This window comes from Pteropus alecto, unplaced genomic scaffold (genome assembly GCF_000325575.1).
Source record: "Pteropus alecto unplaced genomic scaffold, ASM32557v1 scaffold359, whole genome shotgun sequence".
NCBI classification, from domain to species: Eukaryota; Metazoa; Chordata; class Mammalia; order Chiroptera; family Pteropodidae; genus Pteropus; species Pteropus alecto.
Genome location: NW_006443119.1, coordinates 1999105 through 2021137, shown reverse-complemented (window position 1 = coordinate 2021137; position 22033 = coordinate 1999105). Strand labels below are relative to the sequence as shown.

The following is a 22033-nucleotide window of genomic DNA, read 5'->3' as shown; positions in this document are numbered from 1 at the left end:
GCGGTCTCTGGAGCTGACAGCAACAAGGAAACAGCGACCTCAGTCCTACACCCACAGGAACTGGACTCCACCAGCCACCTGAAGGCGCTTGAAAGCACATTCTCCCCAGAGCCTCCAGAGCTGACACCTTGATTTTGGCCTTTTGAAATCTGGATCAGAGAAGCCAACCCAGAAGGACTTCTGACCCACAAAGCTACAAGACAGCAAATGTGTGCTGTTTCAAGCTGCTAAATTTATGGTAATTTGTTACAGCAACAATAGAAAATGAATTCAGGAACTAAACAGGGACAGGACAGAGTGACTTGGTGCTGTTTTACTCTGGCTGTTCAGGGAAGGCCTCTTTGAGGAGGGGACATGTGCACTGAGACCTGAATGATGAGGAAACAGAGCAGCGTGACCAATTTGTCCCCGTTTCCAACTTAAGCACATCATTCCTGAGTCCCCAAAACCCCTTCAGTCCCAGGCAAACTAAGTGGTTGGTCACTGTAAGGCAGAGAGACCGGCCAGGGAAAAGGTCCTGAGGTGGGGGCTTTCAGGTGAGATGCCACAAAAAAACACCCCGAGGGAAGTGCAGGAGCAGGTGAGAGGGCTCAGAAAACTTTAAAATGAGGACCGGGCAATTTTGGCTCTGGTGTGGGGGATAGGCGAGAATGCGCCTGTCTAGAACTTTTTAGAACCTTCTAGACCTTCTTCCTTCCAGCTGTTAGGCGTAACAGTGACCCCTGCCTTCCCTGTCCTTCCCTAGGGCTACTTCCTTTCTCTCCTACTCTTGCCTCCCTTCCCCAGCTGGCCTCTGCCAGGGCCCAGGTGTCTCCTCGGTGCCAGAGAACCAGGTGCGGCTGCAGCTTCCCCAGCAGGGTGTCAGTGGGCCACCAGCAGCACACAGCAGGGGAGATTATTCAAGGCATCTTTAATTAGTGAGACAATAGGAGACTGGGAAGGAGGAAGACAGAGGTTGCAGCTGGCTTCCCGCCCAGTCAAAACAGCACCTTTGAGCCTGAAGAATGCCTGAGGCAGAGGGCAAGGGAAAAGCAGAGATGGGCAGTGGGCCCTTCACGCCTCTGCTCCCCCTCCCAGCGGCTGCTCCACCTTTACATGAACCACTCCTCCCAGTACAGCTAGTTACCTCCAAACTGAGGCAGGCAGGAAGCAGCTACAGGCCCCAAGCAAGGAGCCCGAGTCAAGGACCCGAGTTAAAATTTTAGCTCTTTGTCTCGTTAGCTGTTAGCTGTATGATGTCGGCAAGTTAATTGCTCTGGGTCTCAGTTTTCTCTTCTGTACAATTAGAGTAATAATACCTACTTCGCAGGGTGGTTGTTGTAAGATTAGAGATGTCAAAAAGTGCCCCATGTGGAGCAGGTACTGGATAAATGGTAGCTATTTCGATTATGAGCACTGAACCTCCCATCCCAAATCCCAGCCCCCTTAATCCAATGTTTCTCAGATCAGAGTGTGCCCAAGAATCACCTACAGCGCTCGTTAATATGCACATATCCATCCTGCTTCTCCCTTCTTTGGTCCCCAATCCGCAGGTCTGGAGGTGGAACTAGCTTCCAAGGAAGTGATTCTGATGTTGGCAGCTGGGTCCACACTTGTCCCAGGTCAGCATCTGCCTCCTGGGAAAAAAAGAGCTGGCCTGAGTCTGTCCTGCACCTGTATTCGTTTCAGAAGCTGTCTCCACAGATGGAAAGAGCTGGCAGGGAGGTGACACCTTCCCCCCACCCTCTACCCGCACTTGGGGTCTATGCCTTGGGCAGCCTCCACACCTAAGCAAGGAGATGTCCTGGACTCTCAGAAGGTCAGAGCTGGAAGGCACCTGTACGTAACCTCATTTTGCTTCCTTATTTTTCAATGAAAGAAACAGGCCCAGAGCAGGGAAATGACTTGTGCAAGGGCACACATGGCAGCTCTGGGCTTCTGACTGATCTGCAAGATAAAAGTACTTGGCTATATGACTGCTAGTCCCTGGGATTACTTACTCCAGGAGCTGGCTCCATTTGTCCCAGGTCAGGGAACCTTGAGAGCAGCCCAAGGTCCGCTGACTTTGTTGGCCACTAATCAACCCGATTTCCCGACCAGGAGGTCAGCAAAACCTTTATTGCATCCCTACTCCAGGTCTTATTCAGTTTATTATCTACATTTGGTGGGGATTTCTACTTTTTCCCTCCTCCCTTTCTCTTTCTCTCTACACATTCATTGATGCATTTACTCCCAGCCTGCTCTCTGCCAGGCCCTGGGCACATACACGATGAACAAGACCCGGATGTTCTGAGGAAGCTGTTAGCATAGCAGGGCAGACAGACAGACACTCGCTGGTCTGATGTGGCCCCAGGGGCTGTGAGATCTGTCATGGGTACCAGCCATGTGGGATAACAGGAGTTAGGCCCTAGAAGTGCTCCATCTTTCCTCTGTAACTCTGTCCTGTCCTCTCCCTGGCTATCTGCTGACACATAATATATTGTAATTTAGGAATGATACAGCACTATTATTGAAAAGTTAGAAAATATGGAAAAACATGTGGAGAAAACTTAAACAATTTCCTTTCCTACCTCCTAATGCTAACAACTGTTATTTTGGTGCATATCCTTTCAGGCTTTTTTCTATGGTAGTAAATATTCTTACTGTTTGTCTCTCTCCCTGAGCTGCATGTTATCTTTCTTATTTTGGTAGAGCACATCCTTAAGTTACTTTTGAAAACGAGGTTTCTTGAAAATTTGCATGTTTGAGAATGTCTTTATTTGATCTCCATAATTAATTGGTAGACTGACTGGAGATATAATTTCAGATTGAAAATAACTTTCTCTCATATGTTCGAGGGCATTTTCCATTACCTACTTGCTTTCAGGGTTCTGTTGAGAAGTCTGCTGCTGTCTTAAAGCCTTCTTTTTCTTTCTAGATACTTGTAGACTATTACTTTCTTCTTGACATTTTAAAATTTCAAAATGTGTCTTTGTGAGGGTCTTTTTTCATTAATTGTGCTGGGCACCTAGTGGATCCTTGCAATCTGGAAAGTGTTCATTTTCATTTGAAGAAACAGAATATACTCTCAATTTCTAACAGCTTATTCTTGCAGTTTCCTTAAAAAACAAAAATCACTCAAATGTTCATCAACTTGATAAATAGACAAATAAAATGTGAAATAGCCATACAATGCAACATTATCCAGCCATAAAAAGGAAGTACTGAGACGTGCGACAACATGGGTGAATCTCGACAACATCATGCGAAGCGCAAGAAGCCAGACATGAAGGCCACATATTGTATGATTCCGTTCATATGAAAAGCCCAGAATAGGCAAATCCATGGAAGCAGAAAGCAGGTTAGTAGTTGCCAGGGGCTGGAGGAGGAAGGAATGGGAAGTGACTGGTATGGGTCTGAGGTTTTGTTTTGGGATGAGGAAAATGTTTTAGAATTAGATAGTGGTGATGGTTGCACAACCTTGTGGATATAATAATAATAAAAAACCCACTAAATTGTACACTTTAAAAGGGTGATTTTATGGTGTGTGAATTATATCTCAATTTTTTTTAAAAGGCCCCTTGTTCTTGTTCTGTGGGCATAAAACCCTCTCTTATCTCTCTGAGGATATCAATCGTGGTGGCAGCAGTAGTTTTTATGTTTTCTTTTACTCACTGTATAATGTTTGCTTTCTTCGAGTTGTTTTCTGTTTATTTTGGCTTATGTTTTTTTATACTGGATGCTTTCCTCGAAAATCTAGTAATCCTTGGCCGTTGGCTCATATTCACTAGTGAGACATTTAAAAATGGACCAAAAGTGCTGTGCATGTGCAGAGCTTGCTAACTGGTCCGTCTCACCAAGGGAGTTTTCAGTGGAATATCCCCCAAATGTCACCATTTGCCCAGCTACTGGCATTCCTAGAGACAACAGGAAAAAAAGGGCAAGAAGCTCCCCTATTTGGCTTGCAAACTTTCAGCACATCCCCATTTTTCAATATATTGCCTCATCTCCACCCATACTTGTACCCACGTCCCTAAGCCAGCGCTTCTTGGGGTCAGTCTCCCTGGAGAATAAAGTTCTCTCCAGGATGCTGTTCGGGTAAAGTAGGGATAGTTCTGTGGTGAAATGGGGTGAAGAACCACTCTGGGGTATCACTCTCCTGCTTTGGGCCCTGCCCCACATCCTGTCTTCAGATGGCACCAATTTCTGAGCCTCCTGTGATTCTGTGGCAGGAATCTGTCCATTTCTCATTGGTTCCTTCTTTGGGGTGAAGGGGGATGTTTCTAAGTTTTACTTTCTCTTTTAAGCCAAGTCAGTTAGTTTCTCAACTTCCCAAACTGTATAGACATCACTGATTCACTCTGGGCTCCTCTCTCTTGCCCTCAAGGGCCTGTACCTTTTTCCTGCTTTTCCCTTGTCTTAATGTGGCAGCAGAGAGAAACATGTTTAGTCAAAGTCCCTCTTTGCTACCTGTCGTTTGAAAAGCAGCAGACACTTGGCATTCTCGGGTTTATCATAAAGTGGTTTCCTGTACCAACCTCCCCCCACCCCCTCTCCCCACACACATTTGATTTGCAGGTGCTGTGAGAGTGATTTGGGGAAAGCACCTGGCGAGCTGGGAGTTAGGTGACTTTGCCCTCATTAGCCAGCATCGCATTTCTCGGTCATACTTTATTGCATTTTATGGGGAAAATTACATGGTAGTCTTTAATCTATGGATTCATGAAGGGCTATAATGTGTCCCTTGAGAATGTCAAGGGTCTAGTGTACCTCTGTCGCTATAGAAACTAGTTTCCTGGTGACAATCAGGCTTAGTGGCATCCACAATGGTGCGATGCATGGATTCTGGCTCTGGTAATGAGCAGAGAGCAGTCCCTGGAGAGAGGGCCACACTCACTCTAACGAGTAGCCACATCCTTCAGGATGTCTCCTGGGCCTCGTCTCCCAGAGCACCTAGCAAAGGGCCAGGCTTGCAGCACTTCAGCTCAGAGGATGAGGAGGGAGAGGGTGAGCCTGTCTGGCCCACTAGCATCTGGAATCATTCAAGTGCTCCTGGAACTGCTTCCAAATCCAGCCTCCCAGGACTGCTGCTTCGCGGTCACTCAAGCAAGGGAGTGCTGGCTCAGAGCTCCGTCAGTGGTCAACAGTCCATAATCGACTTTCAAAGTGTGTGTGGGAAAAGGAGATAGATAGTTCAAAAGTCATGTGTGTTTGGCTTTGAAATGCATTAGTACTTTTTGTCCCTGGTATATTTATTATGCAAATGAATTAATAAATGTTAAGTGCTTGGAACAGCCTGGCTCATGGTAAGTGCTTTATAAGTGTTTGCTATTATTATTATTATAAAAATTATATTTAGCTTGGATCTACATGAAAATAAATTTGTATTCCCTGCCTCTGCCACTGCCTCAACTCAGAAAATGGATAAGCTAGAGGCCCAGTGATTGAGAACTCCTGGGTCTTTGACTCCTTTTTATATAACAGGGAATAAACCACCAGAAATATATTTTGCTCATTGGTTCGTCCTATTCACTAGCCGGGCGAACTCACTTTCTGTCAGCCCCACTCCTCAACACTTCACCAAGAACCAATGAGCTGATGTCTGTAAAGCCATTTGTGAGCAGTCTTTCCAGGCTGCGTGGATGGCTTCCCCTCCCCAGTCCAGGGGTGAGGCCAGCAGGCTCCTCCTCCTCCTCCCAGTTTCTTCCTCCCTGCTTTGCACCAGCTGCTCCAGTACATCCCTGGTCTCGATAGGGCTCTGGCTCCTCCTTTCCAGCCATGTATGCTCACTTCTCCCTTCCAGCTGCTCCTTTCGCCTTTCACAGCTGTGCCTCCATCTCTCCTTGCCTTTCCTGTCAGAACCACCATCATCTCACTTTCTCTCTTTTCTTCCCCTGGGCTGGGAGCCCCTCAGGGCAGGTCCTGTCTGTCTCTGCAGTCTGCACACTTAACACAGGGCCTGACACATAGTAGATGGTTGATCCTCTTATACTGCCGGTTTCCGTATCTGCTCTGTGTCCTTTGCCTGTCCCCTCCTATACACGCACATACCTTCACACCCTCGCTAGCCTCCCCTCAAAGCCTCTGGGGCTGCTCCTCTGCCTGGCAGGGTGTGATGAAGGTGGTGTCTCTGCTGCTGGAAAAGCCTTTCTGACCACAGCAGCCGGAAAGGCCTAACTGGGTTGCCCAGCTCAGCATGTCAGGACTGATACCTGCTGATGAGGCGCAGGCTTGTTCTGTGCAATTTCCAACTCATTTGTCTTTTCATTTGTAGCTTAAATTGGCCAATTTCATCTGGAATGTGCTTGGACTCCCTGGCAATCCACACATAACAAATGAGTGTCCCCAGCAGCTATGACAGAGAGACTGGCAAGGGAATGGGCCCAGGTCTCCCACAGCAGCACAGCAATGGTCCTGACCCTCTAGAAGCATGAATGCTTGAGAAAAAGTGACCAGCCCTGATGTCCACAAGCCGGAGGAGGGCAGGGAAGACGCTGCAGGGAGAGGCCCTGGAAAGACCTGATTTCTTTCTTTCCTTGTATTTGTTCCTATCTACCTCCCTCCCTCCCTCCCTCCCTCCCTCCCTATCTTAAGGGAGAGGGTCAAGAGCAGGGAATGGAAGATAGTTGTTAGGGCTTTTAAGAGTAGGCAGCATTGACATCCTGTTAAATGAAAGAAGCCGAATACTCCTGTCATACGAAACTCAAAAACAGGAAAAACTAATCCAGATTGCTGGAGTTCTGAACAGTGGCTACCTCTTCAGGCGTTGCTAAGGGTGAGGGTATGTGAGGGAGCGGGAGCTGGAAGGTTCAACATCTTGATCCGGGCTGCGGTAACATGCGGGGCCTTGTACACCCGTGAACAAATTCATCCAATTGCACACTTAGGATCTGTGTGCTTCACTACTGTATGAGTTTTACCTCAATAAAAATAAGAAAAAAGTCACACCAATGGTTTCCAAACTTTAGTGTGCATAAGAATCACGCTGGAGCGTATTTAAAACGGAGAATTTTGGATGCCCACCCTGGAATCTATTTAGTTGGTCTAGAATGCTGTCTGGGAACCTCCCCTGTTAACACCCGCTTCCTCCCCAAGGGTGGTCACAGACCAGACAAGCCCACACAAGCGCCTGGATGTCTGCCCAGTCAAACGGCCCAAGTGCCACCCTGCTGGGAGCCATGAGCGGCAGCTTGGTGGTTAAAGGCTCCCAGATGCCGTCAGCAGTGAGGGTTAGAGGTTGGCCAGGCTGCGGCACAGAGGAAGCACTGCCAGGCAGCAGAAGCAGGCATGGGCACTGAAGGGCCGAGTAGCATCAGGACAGGGACCGGGCCCCCTCATCAGGAAGAGAATTACTCCAAGCAAAAAGTCCTCCTGTCCTGGGTGCCCTGCCCGAGGATGGCTGGGCAAACATCACAGAGCCGCCGGCAGAGGCTGGGGAAAGCTGGTCCCCAGCGGAAGTGGAGTGCCAGGGAGTGGCCTAACGACTCCATGGGGCCTGGGGACTGGGTTTGGTCAGTCGTGCATTCCTCAGCAAGCACCTGTGTTAGAAGAAAGAAGAAACCCGAGACCGAAGGAAGACACATGCCTGAAGAGGAGACCCTGGGGAGGGTGTAGCCAGGCGGCATTTCCATAGATAAATGCCAGGACAGGCTGAACTTCAGCTCAGAGAATAAGGCCTAAAATGTGTACAAATTATGTCTTCCGAGCCATCCTTGGTTTGAAGGTCTGGGAAGGCTGAGCTATGGGGAGAGGGAGCTAGATAGCAGGGCATGAAGAAAGGGAAGGCAGCAACATGTGGGGGCATTCACCATACAGGCCCTTATGAAAGCCATGTCCTCTGATCATCACAGTAATTCTCTGACATGGCTTACTTATGTGCACTTTACGGATGATGAAACCAAGACTAAGAGATGTTCACCCACTTGTCCAAGGCCAGACTTACAAATAGTTGGATTTTGAACTCAGGTCCGCATGACTCAAGCCCCACAATCTTTCCATATTTCCTGCTACCTCTCCCTCTCAACCTCTAACAGTGATCGAATGTTGAAGAAATTGCAAAACTTTCTCACACATTATCTTATTTGATTTTCACAAATACCTTGTGTTAGGCAGGTATAGGTCCCTTTTATAGATGAATAGTTGACCTTCAGATAAAGAATAATCTTTCCAAGGTCAAACAGCTGGTAGGTAGCTGGGAACTGGGCCTTAAACACGAGTCATATAGCTCTAAATTTGCCGCAACCCCTTGTCTGCACACCAAGAAACACCATCCAACCCTGTCATAAGTCTTGGAGAACCTGGGGACACCACTGCTGAAGCACAGCTTGGTTTCATGAGTAGAAACTGGTTTTACACAACTCCTTTAGGGACCGAGATGGAAAAATGGCTTCATCAGGGACGTGGAGGCCCAGAAAGCTTCGGCAAGTAGCTCAAGATTATACAGGACACAGAGTAGAGGCTAAAACCCATGTTTCCTCAAATGGATCATTTCCAGAGGCCTTCTGGGAAATTCCTTCCATTTAATAATGTTTTCGGCCTCAGGGGCCCTCCTCTCCATCCTTCGTTTGCACCATGAACTGATGCCAAAGGTGAGAAAGAAGCATCAACTAACTCTGGGGTGGGGGAGGGGAGGCAGAAGTCCCTGGGGGTCTTCATAGTTCCTCTGCCAAAGGGCCAAAGGAGGCATCAGCTCACAGACCTGGGGCACATCAGCAAGGGGCAGGTAGTGTTAGGGACTGGATGACTGCCCTGACACTACCCAAATGGGATTTTCCCAGGGCTTCTCCCTGGTTAACCTGGCCGTTAGGGAGTCAATGCACAGCATGTGAGGAAGCTGTGTTGTAGGGTGACCTGCCAGTATCTGGACTCCTCTGAAGTGTCAAGTCTTCCAATAGTGGCAACCATCCTGGACCCTCCATTCTGTTTGTGTGTGCACTTGAGGATTATTCGCTTGTTGGCTTCTCCCCAGCAAACATTATTTACTCATCCTGGTTTCTCCTTGCTGCCTACTCTACTCTGGGAAATGCAACCAGTGTCTCCAAGTCAGACCTAATTAGACCAGCAAATCAGTGGCACTCAAGTCATCACAGCACACTCCAAGCATGAGTGCAAGTGCTGTTTGGATTACTTTGCAAGCTGCTTGTTGTGTCTGTTTGTGTTTCCTCGGATTACCATTCTCTGCTCCCGGCCTTCCATCATCTCCCTAACAGAGAGGCAGGATGCAGTCCCCCACTGGCTGACATTCATCTTCCCAGCCTGACCCTCTCACAGGTTATTAAGCTGCTGCTGCAAGATCGAGGAGGGGAGAAAAATGAAAACAGTGCACGGAGAGCAGCGGAGGGCAAATGGGAGTCTCTTAGAACTGGTTCCATTGATAAGTCAGGCCGAGAAGAAATGTGTATGAAAAGTGGAAAGCTCCCCAGACAGCAAGACCAGGCGAACGGACCTCCTCATTGGGTGGTTCACAGGAAGAGGCTGGCCTGGGAGGGTCTCTGCGGAGCCCAGGCAAAGGTTACTAAGGTCATTGCTGCCCCAGTCTCAATGAAAAAATAAGCAGTTCTCCCCACCCGCCACTGTTCCTCTCCCCACAAAGCACTGCGGGAAGAAGAAAACGGAAGCCGACGATCCAGCCCTATTATAGATTCAAGATTCCAGCCTCGCCCAGCCCTCTCTGCTGCAACCCTTTCATCCCTCTCTCACTGCTGCCTGGCTCACTCTGCTTCTCACTGATCTCCCATCTGCACCTGACCTCTGGAAAGATGACTTTGCTGACCGCATGGGGCTGATAGGATGGACAGGCATGACCTCCTTTGCCCTCCATCCCTGTGCCTCCCTCCCCACACCTCCGCCCAGCTGCCCATTCTCTCTCTCTTTGCTCTGACTTAAAGAAAGCTTTCTTCCTTTTAAAAAACAGCTTCATCCCTTCCTACCTCCTCAGGAAAATCAGTTCTTTACTTAGCCTCTCTCCACCTTTAAAAACAATAAAAATGCCGCCGTTGTCTGTTACTCTCTCTAAACCCCGTTTGCTTATACCCCAGTGAGTTGCTTTTCAATCTCACGGCTCTTCTTGATCCAGCAGCATTTTCTCAGCTTTCAGTCTCTGGAAGCTCTTGACAGAACCATCCGGCATGGCTAAAAACCCTGCCTCCCTGTTTCTGTGCTTCCCTGTGCTCACCTTCGCTCTGGGATCAGCCTCTCCCGAGGCCCTCATGCAGTCTCTTGTCATATTTGGCAGCTCTACCCTAGTGGCCATCTCATGCTGTCATCTTTTCTCCCCATTCAGTTCCCTAGAGTACCACACTTCTGCCTGAGTCCTTAGAACACTGGTCTTAAATCAGACATGTCACGCCCCCTGCCCCAGCACTGGCCCCGCTTCCTAACTAGCCCATTCTCCCAACAGTCTGCTTGGTCTCCCCAGCCATCGTTCCATTTGCTCTAAGGAGACAATTCTTCAGCTCTTCCTTTGAAGGGCTCCTGACAACAGAGTGTGACCACATATTCCCAGGGGTCTGAGGACACAATCCCAGATGGCCTACCGAAAGGTCAAAATCCCTTTGAAGTCTTGTTTTAAACCACTTTATAAACTTCATACTAAATCCGCATTTGCTTTCCTCTAACATCTGCTCCTTGAGTCTCTGAGTCATGTGGTGCCACCGCAGAGAACCCCATTTCTAGCCTATTCCTCAGCTTCCAGTGTGGGCCTCACGTCCTCAGGACCCCTCCAACCTCTTAATTGCTTAAAGGTGGGTCAACGCCATTAGCGGTTCCTTGAGGGCACGGCCCACGGTCTCCCTCTTTTTATCTATCCCTCTGACATGTGGCCCTTGGGAAGGCCTTGATTTAGACTAAAACCACAGATTCCCTTTGAGGCCATGAGACACGTTTCTAAACATCCTCTATGAAAGTTCCACCCTAAAGACCTTATCTCCAACATGTCCCTGGAGACTGAGGTTGGCTCTCTTGTCACCTCACCTCTCCAGACAGAGGGATGGCAGAGGTGCTTAAGCAAGCCCATCTCCTGGGCGCCATGCCCAGGATCAAGACCATCCAACTTGTGGTTCCTTTCCAATCACTTAATTGCACTTGGCTCTCCACACCTGAGGCTGAGGACTTCCAATTGCTCCACAAATCCTCTTTAATTAAACCTCCCGAGGCCCCTGCCGAGTGGCAATGACCTGGCTCCTCTTCTACATGTAAAAATGCCTTGGTGGACTTTTCGGCTTAGGATGGGCACGTCCAAGACCCAACCCATTGTTTCTGCAGACCGCACCAGCACAGCCTGACCTGGGAGCAGCATAGCCTGACCTGCAATCAGCTGGGAGGGCAGTGGTGGCAGGAAGCAGGAGCTAGAAGAGCTTCTCTGCATTGTGCTAAAATGAGCAACCTGCAAATAGATACAAGATACCATACAAATCTGGCACATATTAATTTGGAACCATTAGCTTTGGGCATTTTAGGCAATACGAGGCCAGCCCTGTCTGTGATCATTTTTATTGCTCCAATTGTTTTTCTGATAGTCCAAGTAAACCTGAAGGTGCAGTTATGCAAGATATTGAGAGAGATGTATTCCTCTCTTGTGAAAGTCTAGGCACGGGGGTAAGTTGGACATTACTGCTACCTGTGTAAACATAGAAGCTACTTCATCCACATCCTTACTGGCAAACATTTATTGAGTCCCTATTCTGTGTAAAACACTATGCTTGGTGCTAAGAGAAGAACATGCAGGGCCCTCATTCCACTGAGCTCGGTACAACAAACACTATTAGGTGCCTATTACTAAATATTTATTAAGTGCCACTTGCTAGTTGTGTGACCCTGGGCCAATTAGTTTTTTCACTTGTAAAATGGACTAAAGCACATGTTCTTCACTGGTGAACGGTAAGACTGTGGCACATCCCTATCACAGAACACTCCGCAGCAACGAAGACTATTAAAACAGGCAACAACTTGGATGAACCTCAAGGAAATTATGTTGATAAAAAAAGCCAATAGAAAAAAATTATAGACTGTATGATGCCATTTATATAACATTGGTGATATAACATAATTATAGAGATGGAGAACAGATTGGTGGCTGCCACAGGTTAAGGATGGGGGTGTGTGGCTATAAAGATTAGCACAAGGGAGCCTTGTGATGGTACAGTTATCTAGATTGTCGTGGTGGTTACACAAAACTGCGCACACACACACACACACACACACACAAATCAATGCACGTATGACTGGTAAAATTCGAAAAAGCTCTATGAATCACATCAATGTCAACTTCCTGGTTTTGATATGGCACTACAGTTATATAAGATGTTAACATTCATAGTGGGGGAGGCTAGATGAAGGGGACTCAGGACTTCCAGCATGTTTCTTTGCACTTCTAGTCAATCTACATTTATTTTAAATAAAAAGTCTTCAAAAAATAAGGTATAGTTACCTACAGCATAAGGTTATCTTTGGGAGGTTGGTGAGTTAATACAAAGCACTTAACAGCATCTAGCACATAGTACACTGTCATCATATGTCGTTGTTGTTATTACTACTACATAGTAACAACACTCCCAGGCACTGGGAGCTCCAACACAAATAAGTCACAGTCTCCGTCCTGAGGGGGCTTCCAATCCAGCAGAAGAGGAAGACGCAGCAAAGAAAGATTTTTAACGGAACATGCTGAGTGTACTCAGGACGTGGGAGGAGGCCTCTGGGCTTTGGAGGAGGTTTTCTGGAAAAGATGTCACGAGAGCTGAGTATGAGAGCATGGGAAGAGTGGGTCAGGTGAGGAGGGTGTGGAGGGCCCCAGGCGGAAGGAACAGTCGAGCACGGCTCAGATGTGGGACCATCTGGATGGCTGAGGAAGCAGACGCAGTTGGTTTCCTTGGGCGTTTGGGAGGCAGAGAGTGCAGGGGAAGAGGTGGCAAAGTAGGCAGAAGCCAAGCCAGGGAGGCTGTGTATGCCCCAGAAGCTCTGACGTCACTTCTCAGGACGTGGGTGAGGAGCCACTGTCCTTCAGCCTAGCCACCCTTGTTTGGTACTCTGGATTCTCTGGGCGCCGCTGCTCCTGAGACCCCAAAGAGGGCTCGATCAGTCCCTCTGTCCCTGGCACTGAGTGAGGGACTGTGAGTATCTAAGAAAAGCTAGAGGCCCACAGCGGGTTCCGCAAAGCCATCCTGGCCTGGCCTTAACTATAAAGAAGGTGAATCTCCTGCAAACCAAACTGCCTGACACGTTCCAGACCCACCTTCTTCCTCCGACCCTACGCGGGGTTTTGTTTGTTTTTTATACCACTTCTCCTCCTACTCCTGGGGATGACCCAGAGCTCGCAGCAGCCTCTTTTCCACAAGCACGTACGTGCGGCAGTGCAGACAGCACGGAAGTGGGGCCACCAGCACTAAAGTCTAAATCTCGGTGACCAGCCCCCATGACTGCGCACAACCGCTAACCCGTCTGAGCTGAGCTGTACTTTCCCCCATTGATAACGAGTGATCATAACACACACCCTGCTTCCTCGCAGGGGTGGCCCTAAGAACATTAAAAAAGCAAACACCATAACGTATGTGAAAGAGCTTTGTAGGTTGTAAAGAGCTGTTCCGATGTGAGAGATGATTGCTGTTGTTTCTGAAAGAACTATTGGCGAAGAGGAGCCCACACCTCTGATCGTAAAATGAACCTCCTCTGAATCTGGGCAAAGTCTTTAACTGAGGAAGGACAGTGAAGGAAAAGAAGGGGGACAGGAACAGGAGCCCTATTTCTCTATGTAGCAGAACACTGGCGAGGCAGCAGTCGTCTGGTCTACTCACGCCACATTCAGGAGGGTAGCTTTTCCCTCCAGCTTTTCCCATAAGATCCTCTGTATTTAAAAACCTTTTACTAATGAATTCACTCTCCCAATATTTTTGAACACTTAATCTGTGCTAGGCACCACTGCTACGATGATGAACAAAACAGACAGGGTCTCCGCCCTCATGGAGTCACAGTCTAGTGGCAGAGACAGACGATGATCTAATAAACACACAGTTATATAATTAGATATCATAAAGGGCAAAGAAGGAAGCATACAGGGCATTCTGAGAGTGTTTAACAGGGGTCTGATAAAATTCTGCAGGTACCCTGGGAAGCTTTTCTAAGGAAAGGCTGAGATCTGAAGGATAACTGTAAGGAGGAGCACGGAGTAGGAAAGTGATGAAGGGCCAAGGAACAGCACGTGTGAAGGCCAAAAGGACCTTAGCAGCCAGGAAACTAGAAGGCAATGTGCAGAGTGCAGAGCCTGGGGGTTGGGGTGGGGCGGTGGACCTGGAGAGGTAGGCACGGGCCAGGTCCTACGAGGGGTTATCAGCCACTGCTCATCCTAAGGAGCACTGGGAATCACTGATGAGTTTTGAAAGTGTGAGAGAATATGACCAGATCAGACTGTATCCCTAAAAGGTCAGTCTAGCAGCTATTTGGAGACTAGACCGGAGGTGCAAGCCATAGAGCGGGCATGCCAATTAGAAGGTAATCCCAGTGGTCCAGGCAAGAGGTGAGGTGAGAGAGGGTGGCCTGGAGTAATGTAGAGGCTGCACAGATGGGGAAGAATGGATGAATCTGGTGCTATTCTGGAAGTAGATTAGACAGGACCTGGTGGATATAAGTGGGTAAAGGAAAGAGTTGACAATAACTCTCAGCACACAGAGCTGGTGTAAGGTGGTACCATTCACAAAAACAGGCAACATTGGAGGGGGATCAGGCGGGGGGTGGAGAAGACAGTGGGAGATTCAGGAGGAGAATCACAACTCTGTCACTGAAGTTTCTTGAGACATCCAATGTAGTCAACCAGGCATATGGATATAAGGACATGGAACTTGGATGAAGAGGTACAGGCTACAGATGTATATTTGGGTATCCCCTGAACATGGCTGATAATGGAATCTATTCACGAGGTGGTTAGGGACAAGTATCCCGTCAGAAGAGACTACCTTGAACCAGACCATAAGGAACATCGAGGTTTAAAGATCAAGAAGAGAAGGCTGAGTCAGCAAAGAAGACTTAGGAATAACCAGAAAAGTCAGGACTATGGAGTCAAAGAAGCCGAGGGAGAAGAAAGTGTCAGAAAGGAGGGAAAAATGCTTCTGAGAACTAAAAAATGTTCCCCGCGTTGAGCAATACGGAGAGCTGTCTCAGCAGAGTGATGGGGGCGAAGCCAGACTGAAGTGGGGCAGGAGTGGTGGGAGGTGCAGCGATGGAGAGAGCTAGCACGGCCAATGCTGTCGAGAAATTTGGCTTTTAAGGAGAAAAGACACAAGGTGGTGGCAGAAGGTGGAGCCAGGCTTGAGGGAGTTTCTGTTGTTGTTGTTCAAGGGAGAAACTTGAGCAGGGCGGGAAGGATGCTCTGGAGACCAGAGGACAGGATCTAGAACGGAGGCGGTGGAAGAACTGGCCTCTGCAATGGAAACGCCTCCTCTGCAGAAACAGGAGCGGAGGGCAGGGCTGGCGCAGAGGCAGGTGTGTGTGCGGGTCTGGTGGGGCTGAGGTGGGGGAGTTCTGCCTGATGACTTCTATTTCTCTGGGAAGTAGGAGGTGAGGTCCTCAGTTGAGAATGAGGGTGGAGGTGGAGGTGTGGGGAGGAAAGTGTGAAACAGTCATTGTAGAGTCAGAAGAGAGATAACCAGAAGGATGTGATAGGAACGCCAGTCACTTCTGAAGAAAAAGCTGATTGATGATGGTGAACTTTTAGAGGTACCAATCTTTCCTCATTTTGTCTTTTTCTAGCAGGTTGAATTGTCTGGATAAAGGCAGAAAGAAACAGTAGCGTGATTAATCCAGAATGAGACTTTGCCAAATCGAGGCAATAAAAAGACAGAGGGTCAAGAGAGTTTAGAATATTGGCAGGAGAGCTCTTAAAATGACAGAACATGGAATCTATCTGGACTCGGAGAAGGAAGACAGAGGAAGGTAATGAATGGCAAGAAAGTAGAGGTGCCGATGGGTCAGAGGTCCCAATGAGTTAGAGACTGGCTGTGTGGGAGTCATCAGACAGCAGCCTGGGAGACCAGGAGGTGGTGACCAGAAACTAGAGATCTCTACCACGTGATTTTTCAGGTGATGACAAGATCTAGGATGTAACCTTGGGAGTGAGTGGCTGAGGTACGGAAGCTAGCGACAGTCCGGGGGTACAATGAGTTGCCCATGTAGTCACTGATCTCACCCGGGACAGTGGATGGACTTAGAAAGGGGAAGATACTTATGGACAGATGTCAAAGACTTCACTGAACCAGGAGGGCGGCTGGTGATGATCATGGGGAGAGGGAGATGCAGCCTGATTTTATAAGACTTGAGGAATAATGATCTCTTAGAGAAATTACATTCCCTTGCACCTGAAGTACATTCTCCAGAGTGAAAGGTCAAGAAAGAAAGTGGAAGGAGTCTTGAGAAGAGGTAATAGATATAGATACAGCACAGGGCCAGACATTAGGAGATTTATATCTAGTCTTGAAGACATCAACATGCTCTGTGACCTTGGGCATGTCCTTTTTCCTCCCAGGGTGGCCAGTTTTTCATTAATAAAAATAGATTGGAGAAATTCTTTAAGCTAGAGCTTCCCAACCAATGTTACGGAGCCACAAATGGGTCACAGGTGTGCTGGGATCGTAATCCTTTCCACACCTGGATCAGTCAGAGTCCCTGAGCTATTGTCACTGCGTGCGTGTGCTGTGATGTGAATGAGAAGGTGGGAAGCAGTGGGCCAGACACTCCACAGGGTCCCAGCCATCTCTGACATTCTGTTGCACATCCCTGGCACACTGTCTTGCAGGAGGCTTGTGGGGAGGCTGATAGAACAGACTCCTGCTACAGGCAGAAGTCCATCTGTTGGCAGAAAGGGAGCCAAGTTTCCCAGCTCCCTCTGGCTCCCCTCACCTCCCTCTGAGCACCAGAGGAAGGAGCTGTGATCTGCTCAGATGACCGGGTGAGGGCAGGTGCCTCTGCTCCTCTTCTGCCTCGTGGCTGGGTGGTTACTGGTGGCCCCATTCTCAGCAGCAGCTTATGAACGTGAAAGAGCAACCACTCACTGGTTCCTTCTTCCACTTTCCAGTTCTAAAAACAGACTCACCATTTCTGAGGAGTCGGGCAGCGTGTCTCATTGCACATGACCCAGACAGAGCCTTCACAATGCAGATCTTCTCTTGGGGCCAGCCACTTCTCAGAAATCCATGGAAGATCCATTTATGTGGTTGACTTTGGGCCACCCTCTCTCTGCTATTAGCCTTCCTTGGCCTTCCTCTCCTTCCCTCTCCTGTCAGATGCTATATGCTTAGAGAATGCACAGACATCCTAATCTCACCCTAATCATAAAATACCAGGAAAGACCCAGCACCTGGCCCTGTACTTTGTACACAGTAGACTCTCAATAAATTTATAACAAATATTTACTGAATAAATGAAGACTATTCTTGAATATTTGAAAAAGAAAATCTACCAAGCCCATCAGAATTTTTTAAATTATTGATCATATTGCTCCTCTTTATTTTAGTAGATAATTAAAAGATTACTTTGAAATTTTGTTCATATTTATCGGTGCCTACCACGTGCCCAGCATTTTATAGGCACAAGCTAGTTTCATTTTCACAAGCTTGTGAGATGGGTATATTAACCCCATTTTACAGACGGGCATTAAGAGGCATGTCCAAGGTTATAGAGCTAGTAAGTAGTGGCCATAGAGTTCTAACCCAGATGTCTCCAGCTTTAAAGCCAGTGCTCTCTTCAGCATGTCAGGCTGTCTCTTATGACGGCATAAACAGAAGGGAATCAATCGAGAGACAGAAGGAAAGGGGGAGGCAGAGAAGTGTGCAGGGAGACCGCAGCAACACAGACCGTCTGAGGCTTTCCGCCGCCTCGCTCTGGGAAGTAGTTTAGAAGTTGGGTGAGCTTTGCCGAAGGAAACTGGAGAGTCAGGCCCTTGTTCATCTCTCCCGCTTTGATTGCTTGGCTGGCTCATCCACTACCTCCACAACCTGGCATTTCATTCCCTGCTGCTTGGCTTGGTTCTCTGAGCATGCGAGGGGCCACGAAGCTGAAAGGACTTGTCCTGTGGATACACTACCCTTGCTCCCCTTCCCATGAGGCAGAGCGACTACTGGGCCCAAGAGGTACTTCTGGTTCTCAGGGCCCAGGGAGCAGGCAGGAGAGTGGTAGAAAACACAAGTGGTCTGACCTGCCACAGATGAACACTGCTGTCAGCACCCCCACACCTGCCTGTCTCTGCCTGACAGGTGAGCAGCTGTGCTCTACAGCTGTCTGTCCATCTGTCTCCTTCTGATGCTCCTCGGAGAGGAGAGGCTCTGAACCTGAATCAGCAACCTTACTTCGAATATTAATCAGCAGAGAAAAAGAAGGGTGGGGCAGGAAGAAAAGTGTGCCTCTGTCTCCACCACACACTGAACCTCCTCCCCACTGCCAAGTCCCTCTCATTGCCTCCCCTCCCCCATCCCATGGCTCCCTTAGCTCTGCCTGCCAAGCTCTGCAAATTACCACACATGCCAATAAGTCATTAGAGACCAGAACAGCAAATGTGGGGTTGCCATGGAGACTGACACCAGGAGCTGGCAGCCCTGGGGGCCGGCCTGTGGCTCAGGTGTGCTGTGGGGAGAGCTGGGAAGGCCAAAACGCCTGGAAGAGAGGAGATAATGCGCTACGCACTATCAGGGTGCTGATTCCAGGTCGGACCACGGGCTTTGCCACCTCCTCTCTCTCCTGTCCCTAAGGCCCCAGTCCTGCCCATGTGCAGCTTGTTAGGTGTGACAAATGCTGCACAGGCTTCAGGAAACAGGTGCAGCCTGGGCCAATGGGCCCAGCCCCCTCCCTTCATAGACCTGTGTCTCTCCCCAGAGGAAATGGCCAGGATAAAGCCCACCTGGGGACCAGCCAGGGGCCCTCAGCTTCCTGAGCTGGTTGCCTGTGTTTGGAGGAAACTGAGGCCCAGTGTGGGGCTGAGGGCAGGATGGCACCCAAGCAACGCTCCCATATTCCTGAGCCTGGAACTCCCTTTACTGCCACCCAGCACTTAGCGTAGTACCCAGGCCCTTGTAGATTAAAACACACACACACACACACACACACACACACACACACACACACACACACACACACGTTGAAAATGGCTGCAAGACTGTGTAAGCATCCAGAACTTCTGACAAGACGGAGCAGACCCTGGACTGGAGTCTCAGCTCTTCCACTAACTCGGTGTGACCTCTGACAAAGCCACTTCTCTCTGGACCTCGGTTTCATCATCTGGAAAATAACTGGGATGTGTTTCTGACACGGTGCATTTCAAACTGGGCTCTTCAGAGTTATGAAGCGATTCCTGTGGGGTCATGTGTCAGCAGGAGGCCAAGTCAACAAAGCGGGTTCTGTTCTACCCGCTTTGTTCCAACCATGGCAGCCTTGTATTAATTTCCTGTTGCTGCTGTAACATATTACCACAAATTTAGTGGCTTAAAACAACAGAGATTTATTATCTTACAGTGCAAAATGGGTCTCACTGGGCCAAAATCCAGGTGTTGGCAGGTCTGCGTTCCTTTGTGGAGGTTCTAGGGAAAATTCTGATTCCTTGCCTTTTCCACCTTCTAGAGGCCACCTGCATTCCTTGGCTCATGGCCCCTTCACTCTTCAAAGCAACAGGTCGAGTCTTTCTCACATCGCAGCACCCTGACACTGATTTCTGCCCCCTCCTCCATATTTAAAGGGCTCTCATGATTACACTGGGTCTATCAGATATTCCAGGACCATCCGTTTTAAGGCCTGCTGATTAGCAACCTTAACTCCATCTGCAACCTTAACTCCTCTTGCCATGTAACCTGACACACAGGTTTCAGGGACTAGGACACAGGCATCTTTGGCGGGGGGACATTATTCTGCCTACCGCACATGTGTTTTGAAAAAACAGATCGATACTTATAAATGTTTGAAAGCCACATGACTGGAGGACTCTCAGTTGCCATCAGTTTTAAAGTACTATGACTTCCTTTTTTCCCTGGGGGATCCTTTTAAGAAACTCAGGAACTCTGGGGCCTGCCTATCGACAGGTTTAGGCTGTCCCAGTGGGGCGTGCAGAGTGATGGGTCTCTATGTCCACCAGAAAAGAGGTCACTAGAGAAGGATAAGCGAGGGCTGTTTTAGGGAACCCGCCTGTCTCGGCAACTTCCTTTCCATTCCCCACGAACACATACACTCAGATTACCCTGCAAACATCCGTTTTCGGTGTGCTTCCGGGTACGGTCAGATGGAGCTGGGCGTATGAGTGTGTGTCCATTCATGCATGTGAATAATCTCTTCCATCCGACCAAATGATCACAGAGGCCATGACCCTGTTTTACTTTGCTCCCCATTACCCATCCCCATCCCTTGGCACCACACCTGGTGCAGAAGGCACACTGACTTGACCGTCATAAAGTTGAGATACCATCTTTTCTTCCCATATCTTGACCTTCAACATTGTCCCCTTCCTAGATCCATCTAGGGGAGTCCCCAGATTATTTGTAACAAATTCTAAAAACAGTACCAAATTCAAACAGCGAAGGTCTTAGAATCTTCTTGCTGGCGTCTTTCCAAGCCCTTAGTGATCAACTCTGGAATTTGCAAGTGAGACAGACTCTGACTTGCCCTGAGGGAGATGGTGGCTTCTCATTGTCCTCTCATACAACATAACCTCTGTATTATACCTCTGCCAATTGCCTGGGACCCAGTGGGGGCTGAATAACAAAACTCTTATGAGAAAGATGTCCCATGTATTATTAATCACAGCCCAGATGTTTTGTAATTTTATGCAAATTACTCACCCTCTCTCAGCCTTATTTTTTTCCTTGGTATAAACCAGCGGCTCATTCCTCTTCCTACCTCTAACACATGTCCCAGGGGATCCTAGAAATGTGATTCAGTAGGGGAAAGCCATTCTTTGGAGGAGCGGCCCTGGGGAAATTGAGGTGGAAAGGACCTAGCATTTATTGAGCGTCTACTTTGTAGCAGGCACTTCACACAGATTAGCTCATTTAATGCAGTGGCTGAGAACAAGGGCTCTGGAGTCAGAAAGATTTGGGGCTAAATTCTGGCTCTGACACTTGCCAGCTGCGTGCGGCCTCGGGCAAATTAAATTACTTAATGTTTCCCAGCTTCAGCTTCCTCTGCTGCGAAATGCGGGACCAGCATATCCATTTCACAGCGTTATGTGGATTAAGTGAGATAAATGCAGTGAAGCTCTGTCATATCGTAAGCACTCAGCAATGTTAGCTCTTACCATTAATAACCAATGAAGTGAGTGTTATTAATCCAAATTTATAGATGGGGAAACTAAGGCTCTGAGAGGTTAAGTAAAATGCCCAAGGGTGTGTGGTTAAGGAAAGTGGACTCTAACGCAGCTCTAACTGCTTCCGGTTCCTCTGGATTTAAGCTGGGAGGATAGAGGCCTCGGAGCTTGTGCCCAGAGCCTCTGGGTAGAGGTGGTGGGCCCTCCTTTGTCAGGATGCCTAGCAGAACCAGTCGCCTATGTGACTCTCAGCTCCTGCTCCTTGGCTGGGAGCGGGTTGGGGACGGGGACAGTGAGTGTACTACTGAGGGTCCCCACTCCACCCCAGGGTGCTCTCCCTACAGGTAAGAAGTGAGCCAAACCCCAAGTCTCAAGACCCAGGCTGCCTTCTTCCAGGGAAGGGACAGACTAGCTCATTTGGGCACGATATTGTTTCCAGTTCACTGTATACGAAACAGATGGGAATGTTCTAGGAGTAATCTACCAAACAGGAACCCAGACAGTGAGAGGAAGGGAGAAGAGAAGCCAGCTGCAGACCAGGTGAAGGAATGGAGCTCAGGGGGTGGGCAGAGACCTGGGGCTGACATCGGTGGGCCGAGGGGCTGGTGGACGGCAATCGATTAGCGGATGAAGATCTCGGAAACCACCCGAAAGCTGGAAACGAGACCTTCTCAAAGCAAGAGGTGTCACAAGACAGAGATCAGCTGGCAAAAACGCCAGACAATGTGTTTTCATTCTCTTAAGAAAGGGCCACTCTGCTGTCCAGAGAGAACAAAGGGGACACCAGGAACCCGGGTGGTGAAGGAACGAGCT

The 22033-nt window shown here is 48.7% G+C and overlaps 1 protein-coding gene across 8 annotated transcripts in view; it reads right to left on the bottom strand.

The window, feature by feature from the left end:
* The window catches only part of LRRN2 (leucine rich repeat neuronal 2), a 59750-nt gene that overhangs the window by 30939 nt on the left and 6778 nt on the right, over window positions 1-22033 (bottom strand). For 3 of the 8 annotated variants that reach the window (XR_003043439.1, XR_001517866.2, XM_025040530.1), the window contains exon 3: window positions 1472-1616. The exons of 4 other annotated variants lie outside the window; for them this stretch is intronic. The gene's annotated coding sequence lies outside the window, so the exon portion shown is untranslated. Of the gene's footprint in view, window positions 1-891; window positions 1617-22033 lie in introns of those variants that run through there. One more of the 8 variants, XR_001517865.2, reaches the window with a different exon arrangement.